Here is a 9429-nt window from a genome sequence, read left to right on the forward strand (position 1 = left end):
GAGTGCTAAAAAATTGAGGAGATGACAATGGAGCCTGGTCCCCCTCCACCGAACACCTGAGAAGACGCTCCTGCCTCGTGGACCGAGATTTCTGGGAGGTCCCTGTGCAGCATCCAGGATTGCCTCAACCCCCCCCTCCAAACTGCCCCCTTTCAAACATCTCCAGGAGCAACTAGGGCGCCCACCCACCAGGATAAGTCAGGGATGACCCAATTTTTGCCTCTTTGTTCTCACCGCTTCTCATCATTTCTTTGGAGGAGGGAAAAAATATTTTCATGATGAAAAATCAAACTGGCACAGGGGTCTCTGCAGGCAGCCTCCCCTCCCAAGCAGATGTTTTCAGGGGGATGTCCCAGAAACCCCAGAGGTTGGGGGTGTTGGCTGGCAACTCTACAGTTTTGGTCCCAACACATCTGGAAGGCTGTAAATATTATGGCCTCCTCCTTTTTCCCTCTCCAGAGCTCACAGTTGTCCCCATACAGTATCCAGGTGGGTCTGGAATAGAGACATGGCATTGCTCAGAGGCCTTCTTATGCTTTCCATCCTTTCTTCAACTGGTTCTGCTTTTTAATAACAGAATAACCGAATTGGAAGGGACCTTGGAGGTCTTCTAGTCCAGCCCCCTGCTCAAGCAGGAGATCCTAGGCCACTTGGGACAGAAGGCTTTTCACTCTCTTCTTGAAAACCTCCAGTGATTCCCCCCCCCCAACCTTCTCCATATAAAGCGAGCATGTTGGTAAAGTGGAGGGCAGCTTAACTTGGTAGCCTGTGGAGGATTTGCTCATTCCTTGCGATTTATGCGAACACAGGTTTGTGACTGTGCTGGAGGGGATTCTGTGGGCGTGGCTCAGTGGGCATGGCAGGGGAAGGATATTGCAAATGCTTCATTTCCTCCCTACTCTGGGGCCAGCCAGAGGTGGCATTTGCTGGTTCTCTGAACTACTCAAAATCTCCGCTTACCGATTCTCCAGAACTGTCAGAACCTGCTGGATTCCACCCCTGGTTTAGGCTTTGCTCACACACACACCCGTCCCCATTTCTCATTCTGCAAAGCCACTGTACCTTGATCTCCTTGTTGTGGGGTGCAATTCAAATTGAATTATTCAACCCCCTTCCTTTTAGGGAAGAAACACCCAGCTTTACACCTCAATTGCCAGTGACATTTCCAAGCGTGACCCTAAGGTGGATGAGCGACCACTCGGAATTTCCTTAAACCTTGACAATGAAACGCCCGACAGACTGTAAATCTTCTGAGCCACTGAACCTCCATTCGGTGCCGTCCCTCCCGCCTGGCTGCCTCGTCTCCTTTTAGGTGGAAAAGGAGATGGCTCCATGGTCTTGAGCAGAGACCTCCAGGGCTGCATGTCAGTCACCGTGTCTCCCAACTGTGGGTCTCTTGTGCTGCTGAAACACACCCTCACAACAGAGTCCCTTTGCAGGAAGGGGCCAGCTGCTCCCCCCGACCCCTCCTGCAAAGCTGCCGCATAAATTGCCTTCTCTGGATGCTGTAAACCCAAAACCCGGGGAAAGGGACAATAAATTATGACATTTTCATTTTATAGGATGGATTTTGATCGGCTTGACCAGTGAGCCATTCCCCCCTCCCCCCCACCGGACTTTGAAGCTGTGCAGGCCAGCCGCAGTCTACCGCAAGCGAGAATGGAAGACCTTGGATGCCTCCGTGGGTGGACCAGGTCTACGTCAGCTTATTATTTGGTGACTTTCAGGGGCTAATTAATAGTTGGGTGAAGCTCTGAAGAATGGCCTGGGGGGCAAGACCCCTGGCCTTCAACTGATGCTATCTGTCTTCTGACTATTGACTGTTACCAACTCTCTCATCCATAGATCTGCCATGTCCTCTTAAAAACTTCTAAAATGACTGTCCTCACCTCTGATGGCAATGAAATCCATTAGAGAAAGCAGTAATCCCAGGGGAGCCTTTTGCTTCTCATCCAAGAAGCTTCTTCAGTTCTGACTGAACAGCCGAGTTCTTCAGTCAGAACTGAAGAAGCTTCTTGGATGAGAAGCGAAATGTCTCCAAGGAAAAACAAAAAAAGTCCAGATGCCTCTTGAAAAAGCACCTTTGGGACAACCGTGGCCTGGAGGACTGAGAATCTCCAGAGACAGAGGAAGCAGCACTTACACTTATTTTCTCTTTTTCTCTAGCAGATATTTTCCCCCAAGAATAACCCTGCAAGCCTTCTAAATTGGTTCAAAGCCCTGAGCTGGAGGTTTGATGGCAATATCTGAAGAAGTTTGTGAAAACTGCCAAGCACCCTCTCCCCCCCCATCATACCCATGGTGATAATCTCTCTCTGTCATCTTATCTTGAGTCATGTCAGTCAAGGAATGAGCTCTACTGAATGGATCCAGAGAACAAACATATTTTGATTATCTGCTTTATTTCCAAATCACCCTTTAGCCGTTGACAAGTTTATGTTCTTCATTGCGCTTTTAGCCGAAACATCAATACGCTGTGAGTTTGCCAATATTTGCAGAAGGGTTTTTGTCCTGTCCATGTTTGACATCTGCTCGGTTCCAGTTGCAGAAGGCAAGTTTTTTTCCCCAAAAGAGAGAAAGCCTCGAAGGATGAATGGGAAGAGGCCGACCGGAGGGAAATGTGTGTCACATCAAGATTAAAAAAAAAAAGAAGGTAAATCAAAAGGAGGTAAATAAACGGCTGGGCTAAGGCCGTTTCCCCCTAGTGACTTGTCACATCTTCTAAAGACACCCAAACATCATTGACCCAAAGTAACAATAATGAGGACAAGGTTTTATGTCAGTCCATCAATGGCTGATAATGTTGTGAAGATGTTAGAAGTCACTTGGGAAATAGCCGTACAGAAACAGCAAGGAATCTGTCAATTTCATTTTCTCACTCTCTCAAGCTGATCTTTCTCCATTTCTGCAAGACTTTTTTTTTCTAAAAACCAGTGTGTGCCCATATTTCCTAATAGACACACCTTGACATGCAATCCTGCCTCAAGTGCAGCTTTTGGGCCACGCTTCTCTCTTAAGGGAAGGATTTGGAAAGACATTATTCATTCACACACGGAGAGAAAACACACACCCTTCTCACCATGTTTACATAAAGGTTTTAAACAGTGAACAATTCGGAGACCTGCACCTCCGGAAGGAGAATCGTCCTGGTGATGGGCTGCTTTGAGGAATTAAAGCACCTGCATTAAGTTCCAGCCGAACTCATTTCTTTCCTCCGTCTAATAAAGTGCCATTTCTATATGAATCTTTATGATAAACGATTCCAAAGCCAGGAGCTGTGATGAATGCTCTAACAGGAATGCAATTCGGTAATAAATAGGAGAGCTATATTTTCCATCTTGGTTGGAGGAGGAGGGGGGATGGACCTGGGTTTTATGTCAAGGTTGCTTTGATGGGGAGCTTCTGGCTTCGCTGCTCCCTCTAAAGACAAGAAGGGAAACTGGTTTCCATGGCCTGGAGTGGACATTCTTTACCTGATCTCTCAAGTCAGCAGCAAACAGTCCATCTGCTCCAAGGCTGGTCTGCAGGCGCTCCAAAGCAGGACTTAAGGAAGAGAGCCGGACTGCAGTCGGTCCTCCATGTTGCTGAGATGAACTAGGTGGATGGAAGGCCCCCCAAAACTGCAGGCTTGGAGGCTGAACGTGACCTAGTTGAGGTCCGGTTCAATAGAAGAGAATCTCTGTGGCTCAGAGTCGGACTGTAGAGTCCTTGCTGCCCTCTGAGTTTGGCTGTTTCCTTGCAGACATTTCATTGCCCAACTAGATAACGCCATCACTGCGAGGGAGGGTGGGGTTTTCTCCCTATTTAAATAAGCAGCTTCCTTTCCTCCAAGGAATCTGGGGGGGGGGTCTCCAGCCTCTGCCTCCAGACAGCCATGAGCAGGTATTCCTCCGCCAGGTAGGAGAGCAACTTCTTCTGACGGCAGTTTTCGATGGGGCATTGTGAGATTCTCTGTTTGCTCCGATGCCTTGTGATCTGGTTCTACCTCCCATCAAACACTCAAGAAATGGACTCAGAGACCCCCCCCCCCCAGCTTCTCCTCCATCTTGCAGGACCTAGAGGTGAGCAGGCGCTTCCTAATTCTCCTCCACTGAGACCGCCATGATTTCTGGTGAGTGTATATGTCCTTTTCCATAATTCCCATTTTTCATGGGGCTCTTTCAGTTTAGTTTTTATTTCTCTGCACTGAAAAATTGATTGTTGCCAGCAAAATCCAAAACAGCCAAGTACTTGCAAGTTTGATGGATTTTATATCTGTGTGTTTCTTTCCTTCCAACCAAGCCCAGGGGGTGTTGGTTAGAAACTTGAAATTAATCAAAATTAAAGGCTTTGACATGATTTTCTGCCAGAACCTAAATCACCAAGATGGCCCGCTTGGTTTACCTCTATGGAGTCTATAAAATTTTCATCCTCTTTCTTTAGTCATAATAAAGACTGTAAGAAATGATTTGGCTTCCCTGTTCCTCCGCTAAATTATTTTTGTTTGCCTTGATTCCTAAATATTGGACTAGCTTCAAACTATAATGCAGGATGGAGGTGGGAAGCCTAAAACATCATCTATTGGCTAAATATTTTGTGGCGTTTCTCACCATTTATTTCGATGAAGATGAGCTACTAAAATATTTTCAGCCTCTGGAAGCCTGTCAGAGCCTATAAATCTCTCCCCGAGCCCCCATCTCTAGAAAAACGGCACCTGTGCCCCTTCCTGACCATGAGCCAAGAAGCTGCTTGGTTTGCGTGGTCAAGCATGCTGAGGGGAAGGACCGACGGCATGTTTATTTCTTGCTTTTCTACCTTGTTGCATTTTGGATGTTGCTTTTTCATGGGAAACACTTATTTGTCCTTCACGGGGTCTCCACAAGTGTGGGTCAACAAGTCAAGATGTTGGGCATGAAGGCAGGTAGAAAACAGAAGCAGAACTTCAGCAGTTCAGCTGCCATCTTTTGACCCTTCCTTGTTGACCTCCCATGAAATCTTTGCCATGTCCCAACTGGGCAGATTTTAGAAACGGATTACAAACAGACCTTCCTCTCTTTATCAAGCCCCCCAGGATGTCAAAGCATCAACCAGAACTTCATTCCCAGACCCCCCAGATGATTTTCATATGATGGGAAGAAAGCCAGGTTGACTGGAATTGGAGTCCCAGAAGGTTGAAGAAGAGAAGAGAGGAGAGGAGAGAGAGAGGGGGAGAGAGGGAGAGAGAGGAGAGAGGGAGAGAGAGAGCTCAAATTATCCTGGATGATGTTGTTATCTCAGTCTTTCCTCCCCACAACCACAACAGGAAAAATCCACTTATGGCAAGTGCAACAAAGAAAATGTACTTACTTCCTTGTCCTTCAGGCCCTGCCTTGCCTCTTAGGAGAAGTTCAGAGAGTTGAATGACATCTTTGGGGGGGGGGGTGTCTGTTGGCTTTCCAGGAACCTTCACACCTGCTTCTTGCCTTCTCCTTCTGAGCGTTAGGGAGTTCCTGTCCAAAAATGAGCTTGTGGGTGAGCCTGGAAAGTATCTGCCTGACTGCCAAAGGAAGATTGGGTTTTTCTTTTCTTTTCTTTTCTTTTTTTAAAGAAAGGATGGCTCAGATTCAGAGGCTGCTGAGGGAGCTTTAGAGCTTTGAAGGGGGAAGGAAGAGTAGCAGTGCCCCTAGTCTCACCCGCCGTGCCCAGAATGGTTCTCACCATCTGCAGCTGGTAGGAGGCTGCCTTGATCAAACCAGCCCACAGGATGTCCCAGTTTGGACGGATCTGGAGCTGGTTTTGCGAAGTGTGAAATGGGTCTTTGGAGGATCTCATTTGAGCTGTATTTATATCCAGAGGCGCCTGGATCTGTGGAATCAGGAATCGCTTAGGGGATTCAGTTTGCCAAGCAAGCAGCTTCTGTCCATTGGCTCCTTAGAGGTCTTAGATGTTTCCGGTGGGGCTAGACGAGTTAGACTGGGCGTTCAAGAGTTGGGTAAGACTTACATCCTGCTGCCTGACGGTCCCCATAGTCAAGGCTCCTGCTGGCTCTCTTGGCCATAGATGAGCTTCTGATGTTTTAGTTCACAGCCGCCTTTGGACTTTCCTTGGAGCAGAAATGGAGTTTTGCTCCTCATCGCTAAGGTTCCTGCTTTCCTCTCTGATTCCAGGCTCACCTCAACCTCTTATGTTGGGCTCCCAGATACCCAAAGACTCAATTTCTTGAAGTGAATCTACATTGGAGAACATCTGCAGAAAGTATGGATAATTATCAAGGAAAAGGTCACTTCAGTGAGTTGTTCTCTTCACCTCATCTTCATAACATCCTGCTCAGTGAAAGCTCATCCCTATGAATAATAGCATTTTGATTTCTTCTATGTATAGGTGCATGCCTTCGGCCCGTTTGGGAGCTGTTGGAGGGAATTCAGTTTTCCCTGCATGAGGGGATGGAGCTTCAGACCCAGCTAGTTCCCTAGAGAAGAATGACCTCAGGCCTCATGACTTGGAGCAGATGTTGCTTTGACAGTGGCCACCACACCCTCCTGAACGTTGCTGCCAGAATTTAACAAAGGGGGAATTGTTATATGCTTGGAAAGAGATCTTATTAATATAAGTTATCATTTAAATTGAATTGTATTTCAGTGGCAATTAAAATCAATCTAATTTCTGTCTTGACCAAGCTCCTCCTAGCCCGCTCCATATTCTCATCTTTGGAATGGGTTCTCAGGCGTCCAGTAGAAGGCCCCTGACCCATGTCTGGACAAACTGTCCCTGGGGCCCCACAGAAAGGAGACCCCCCCCCTTCACAGAACTGTGAACTCTCCCTCTCTTGCAGCCAAGGCATTACATCCAGTGAAGGCAGCCAAGATCTTGTGAAGGGAAATGACGTGGCCTCTATCAACTTATCCTCAGCTCACTGAACAGGGAAATTAGCATGGGAACCAGCAGTGCTAAGGGAGCAAAATTAAATCTCAAAGACTGGCAAAAATCTGGCTCTAGTTGCAAGCATTTTGACCTTTCATTGCGAAGAGGCGAGCGCCAATGGAGCTTAAATTACCAAGAGCACGACCTGCCTCCAGTGTTCTTCGCTACTCAGTAATCTGCTTGCAGCCTGAATTTGTCCCTGCGAACCTAGACATTTGCTATCTGATCTGTTGGCAGAGATAAACAGCTGTCTTTCCCCCCCAACCCCCCAACCTAAAGACATTGACTTCTTGGTAGGGAAGATAGCCTCCACGAGTCCATCTTAAATTGCAGATTAGTGGCATTTTGTCTGGCCAAGAAGGCCTCGCTTGCCATCTTCATCCAGGTTTGAAACAGCCCCCCCTTTCAATGCTAAGTTGGTGCAACTCATTTCAGGCCTTGCACCGATCTCTCCATGCACCTGGGCTCTGGGAAGTTGCCAACAATGTGTTAGGAAAGTGGAGCCGTGCCAAGCTTTGGTTTGGAGAAATGTCGAGGGCGGTGCGGTCAAATCTCTTGGTCAAAGCAACTTTCCAGATTAGATCAATGATCTGAGTTGAACTGAATTAGGTGGGTCCTATTTTTATAATGAATTGGCTTTCTAATTGAATCAAATGGATTAGGGACTACTGCTGGTTCGCTTGTGGGCGTGCTGTGCATGCGCAGTGCAAAAAAGTTGCGCAGAAGCAAAAGACAAAACGGTGCCTACAGGGCCGCCGGGAGAACCGGTTCAGGGTTTGGCAGGCGTGGGTCACTGCCGGTTCCAGCAACCCAGGCTGCCAAACCACTACCGGTTGGGCTGAACTGGTCCAAAATGGTAGGAACCCACCAGTGACCCAGTCCAGCCTCCTGTTTCCACAATGGTTGACATCCCTCCCTTCCTTTCAGTCTCCCTACCATCCCTCTGAGCTACTTTAGGCTGAAAGGAGTATTCAAAAGGAATATGGACCATTGAGGCGGGACTAAGTTGTGCCCTTGCTGGTGTTCTTCCCACCTCAGTTTCTGTGAATCCCTGCCAGTCCTGGTCACAGAAGGTGGTCAGAAATGCCCCAAAGTTTCCCTCAGGGGCTCTTACATGCTGGGCTCCATCTTCTGAGAGGCCCTTTTGGAAGCCTCGAGGCCCCTGGCAGACAGAGGAGGCCAAACTCCACCAGAGACCAAACCTCCCATCTTCTGGCTCCCCAGTCAGGTGCTCCTGGGGTTATCCCCGCCCTCCCCAAGCCTGACAGAGGCTCTTTGCTGGTGAAATAAAGGAATGGATGTGATACAGTCCTGCTGAACAAGGGCAGGCTTCTTTAGAAACAACCCCTGGCCATCTCCCTTTCCTTCCCCAGAATAACTCCTTGCCTTCTGGAGCAGGCTTGTGATGTGACGGGGGCCTCTCTGAAAGCCACTCTCCAATTTATTCATAGAAATCTCTCTTTGGCCAAGGGCCTGAATGTGACTGATGGAGAATTATGTCATCTCTAATAAAACCTGAAATTGATTTACACTTCCTGCCTGCCAGGACAAGACAAATCTCTGCCACGCAAGGCTCCACCAGCCTTGGCGTTGTGGTTGGAAAGGACGCCGGCTCCTGAAACATTTATAGCTGGCATGGAGAGAAGCCACATCCCCGTATATAGATAGATCTCCTTGATCTGCAAGGCAACCAATTACTTTCCTCATGGCACTTCCCCTTCCTCTGCCAAAAATGACCATCTCTCTTCAAAGGCAGCTTCGGGCTACGTTTACGCTCGGTAGCCAGACCCTCTCGCTGTCCCTGCAGCTTGAAGGGTCTCTGGGAACCTTGAACCCCCTGAGAAGATTAAGCCAACATTCCTCTGGACTCTCTCCAAAAGCTTCAGGAGATCAGCGCCTCCTTTTCCTCCCTTGGTCGTGTGACAAAGTCTCCAGGGACATGATCTTGGCTCCCTTCCTGACCTTGTCAGAAGTCGCCCTTGCTCGGAGCCTTCTCATTTTGACAAATATTGAAAGGTTGGGAGACAAACATCTGCTAAGGTTTAAGACTGCCAAGAGTGCAATGTTGTTCAACATATTTATAAATGTTCTCTCTCTGAGCTTGGCGGTGGGCTTGCGGATATTTCCTAATGCAACTAGGTGTCATCGTCTGGGTGAGGGAGGGTGGGGCTTGCTCCCTGGGGGCAATAGCTTGCCCTGCCAGTGTTGGGCGTTTGCATGTGGTTTCCCCTTTCCAGTTCCTTGATGAGGGTTTTGCATATGTTATTTATAAATGATCTGGTTGACAGGTTAGATGACCAAAGTTGTAGAGGACCCTTGTAGAGGGGATGGCAGACACCTCAGAGCCTACTTTCAAGAGTCAGGAGAGTCCCAGGAAGCTATAAGAATGAAGAAGTAAAATGGACAAGAGGAATGCCTAGAGAGACAAATGTGTGGACCTTCATTTAGGCAGGAAAAATTAAAGTTATAAAAAGGGGGAAAGCATATTTGGTAGGATCTGGGCATTTCTACAGATCACAAACCAACACCCTGCTGATTCTGTAAAAAAAA

The 9429-nt window shown here is 47.9% G+C and overlaps 1 long non-coding RNA gene across 1 annotated transcript; it reads left to right on the top strand.

Annotated features, from left to right (window-relative positions):
- Positions 1 to 3795: 3795 nt before the first annotated feature.
- LOC309398818 lies at positions 3796 to 6516 on the top strand. The gene is made up of 3 exons (XR_014176449.1): positions 3796 to 4111; positions 6126 to 6246; positions 6340 to 6516. It is a non-coding gene; the product is annotated as an uncharacterized lncRNA (long non-coding RNA).
- Positions 6517 to 9429: the final 2913 nt, after the last annotated feature.

Source organism: Natrix helvetica, assembly GCF_964273705.1.
Source record: "Natrix helvetica genome assembly, chromosome: 13".
NCBI classification, from domain to species: domain Eukaryota; kingdom Metazoa; phylum Chordata; class Lepidosauria; order Squamata; family Natricidae; genus Natrix; species Natrix helvetica.